Consider the following 3,702-nt stretch of genomic DNA (forward strand, 5'->3'; position numbering starts at 1 on the left):
TTGTGAAATTTTGGTGGCTGAAAGAACAGCATACACTTCTCAAAATTATCTTGCTATCTTAATGATATGTCTTAGTCTCTGATCATATCCCATCACTGCTGCAGGGATTTGAAAAGATACGAAGGCAGTACATTGCCTAAAATGTGATTTACTCTGAAATGAATTGAACTGTGTTCAACTTAAATTTTGATAGCAGTCAGTTCTTCCATGAGTATTTTACTTATGTGTCTTAAACATTTTCCCTTGGCATTTTTTTCAGGGTGAGGTTACTCTCTTTGGAATTGGACAAAACATGTTTTTGCATTTGACTTTTTTCCTGTTTTTATGAGATGAGATTTGTACAAAGGGTTAGAGAATCAAGTCTACTGTTTACAAATTTGAACAAGCACATTCACTTTTGGAGAGAAATACCTGAGATTTCTGTAGCTTTATGAAAACCGTATTTATCAGAAAGTGTTCAGTTCTGTCTAGGTAATTCCTAGATTTCTGTGTAATGGTTGCAGGGTGAGGGGGTGCTTGTTTGCTTTTAGAGGCTTGGGGGAATAATTTCCTTTGCAGAGCCAGTGTCAACGAGCTACTGTGTTAATTGTGGTGACATTTTAAGCTTGGGGCGGATGCTAACATCTCATTTTCCTTTCCATCTATAATAATGATAAAAGCTTTCCTAGAATTCATTTTAAGGGTCACTCTTGGGAGCTTCCTTTTTTTTAATTAAAATTTTTTTTTTATTATGTGTAGAGACAAGGTCTTACTATGTTGCCCAGGCTGGTCTTAAACTCGCAGACTCAAACTATCCTCCCACTTTGCCCTCCCAAAGTGTTAGGACTACAGGCATGAGCTACTGCCCCTGACATGGGGAGCTTCGTTTTTATACAGCCCTTTCCTTAAGAAACTCTTCTATGACAGTGGTGGCCCCACCACTCTGCCTTAGAATAGCAGTCATGTATTGAGCCCTGAATCAGCAAACCTGGGAATGTAGACAACCAGGACTGCAGACACATGTCCAAAATGATTTGCAGAGCTAAGCCAAGCAGAGCTTTACCCTTCTTTCCTTTCTCCTATTTCTTTTTTCTGTCTTTCCTTCATTTCTTACTGTTTATCAACTTCAGTAGCTAACATGATTAAGCACTCACCACGTACCAGGCAACGTGAAAAGGCTTTTAGTGAATATCTCTGCCTGTTTTACAAATGAGGATACTGAGATGGAGAGAAATTAAGTAATTTTTCTAAGGTCACAAACTCATAAGTGCTATGACAGAATGTGTGTGTGTTACTGACCACTGAGTTATACTGTCCCATTCCTAAACTCCTCACCCCATTCCTTAAAACACAAAAGAACAAAAGCCACCCCATTTCAATAAAGGAATAAACGTGAAACTTCTCTGAATAATAATGGTATATTCAGTCTAGCCACCTACCGCCCATCCCTGTGCCCTCAGGAAGCAGGTACCAGAAACAGAAAGCAGAAAATGTTTCACAGTATTTCTGATTTAATCTTATAGCTACTTATTTTAATTTTCTATTTCATGTGGGGTTAACTTACATTGCAGCAACTGCCAAGGGGATTGGTAATAATTTCTATGACGTTTAAATGATTAAATATTTCCTTGTGAAGCCTTGGCTTATTCTGTTCACAAACACATGCTGAAATCAACTTTCCTGCTTAGGTTGAGCCTGTACATAGTGATGAAGTGAACAGTTGTGTCAATATCATGAAAAAACACGGAACAAGTGCAAACTATCTGCCAAGGATTGTACTAAGCCCTTAATATTTATCTTAGTTAAGCCTATGGTAAACCTCCACGCATGATTGTTCCATTTTGCAGAGGAATGAACTGGGCTTTTGAAAGAAGGAAGGAGGACGAGAGTGGTTGCCTAACCACCCAACTACAGGGAGGTGGTCTAATGTGATGAGTGGAAGATCAGGCAAAGTAACTTCCTGAAGGTCCCCTTTCCTTATGCTGTCAGTTTTTATTGGTGTAATCTAATTTCCCAGCTCTGTCAACAGATGTCACTGCCAGGATCGCCTCTAATAGCCCAAATCTCTGCTCTCTTTTTATCACTAAACAGCTCACACATGCTTTTTCATGGCTTCAACACTAACAGGCAGTAGTATACATACTATGAGACTTTTTTAGGCTCCATAAGAACACGAGCTTTATCATATATTGCTCTGTTAGGATGTAAAGTCAGTAAGAAAATCTGCATTCATTTGGTGCATTTTTTTTTTTTTTTTTTTTGTGGGAGATGGGGTGGAAATGGCTATGGGAGAGAAAGTTTTAACTCAGGGATGACAAATGGGGATAGGGAGCAATACATCATCTGCCCCTCTCCTTCTTCCTAAACATATTGTAGGTATTGCTGTTCAACAGGCCCACTGCTTCTCTAAGGGCCCCACTACCCATCTACTGATGCATAAGAAATGAAACGTCTTTTCCATCTTTAGCATAGATGTGTACAGAATTCATTCTAAGAGACCCTAATAAATGGTGGTTTTGCAAATGTGTGATGGTTGTATGTATGAGACCTTCTTTGCCCATGCAACTAAGGATGAGCCCTGAAGATCTTTAGTCAAAGTTTGCTTTGGAAGCAAACCTGGTGCCAAGAGAATATGAAAGCAGCATAGATGCAAGTGATTATTATCATTAAATATGTAACTACGAAAATAACCTCACCTAGGATACAGGATCCTGCAAGGCATATTCACCTATAAAAGATGCCTTTTTAATAAGCATGTCTAGAATCTATCTAGCAGTGTAATCAATGCCTTTACACAAAGTGCCCACATTTGTCATTTGGAAGTAGCAGGACACAAACTGAAGAGGCCAGGAACCAAGTGCATTTGGGTCAAACTGTGACATTTAAGTCTGAAGGTTTTCAGCTATTAGAAACTAACTAAATCTTCTAAATACTGCAATAAAATTTTGGAAGCCAAATGGAGAGTAAATTATTTTTAAAAAAGATGAATTGCAATTATTAAAACCTAACTCTATTCAGTAGACACTCTATGATGTTTAAATATACACAAAAATGAATATTTGAAAAATGGAATCATTTAAAACTTATGGCATAGAAGTTTGCTACATAATAGAGCTCTTTGGGAAATATTCTGCTGAAGGATCAGGCATTTATTAATTATTTCTATTTTTTCTTTTGTTTTTGATGCACATGTATTTTAATAGTTCTCATGTATTAAGTAGAATACACATTTTAAATTATATTTATACAAGTTAACTCTTGTTTACCTCCCATACGAAAAGGCTATGCTGTTTATTTCCTCATTATAAATGCAGTGCAGTGCACAATTGACTCTATAACCAGAGAGGAGAGAAAACTCTATTTTTTTAAACTTTTAGGTTGAAGGGTATATGCGTAGGTTTGTTATATAGGTAAACTCGTGTCACGGGGGTTTGTCGTACAGATTATTTCGGCACCTAGGTACTAAGCCTAGTACCTAATAGTTATTTTTTCGGTTCCTCTGACTATTTCAGAGAATCAAGCTTACTCAGGTTATTCTGTTGCAGTGCATTAGTGTTAAATGTGGATATTTGTAAGAGCTGAACAACTCCCCAAATATCTAACTGACCCCGTGGATTGGTGAGGAATCTCAGACAAACACAACTTTTTAATTAATAAATATTTGTGAATTAGAGAATAAAAAGCATTTCTAAGAATAAAAATCTGCTCTAAAATTTGATAATT

The sequence above is a fragment of the Symphalangus syndactylus genome, chromosome 16, assembly GCF_028878055.3.
Source record: "Symphalangus syndactylus isolate Jambi chromosome 16, NHGRI_mSymSyn1-v2.1_pri, whole genome shotgun sequence".
NCBI classification, from domain to species: domain Eukaryota; kingdom Metazoa; phylum Chordata; class Mammalia; order Primates; family Hylobatidae; genus Symphalangus; species Symphalangus syndactylus.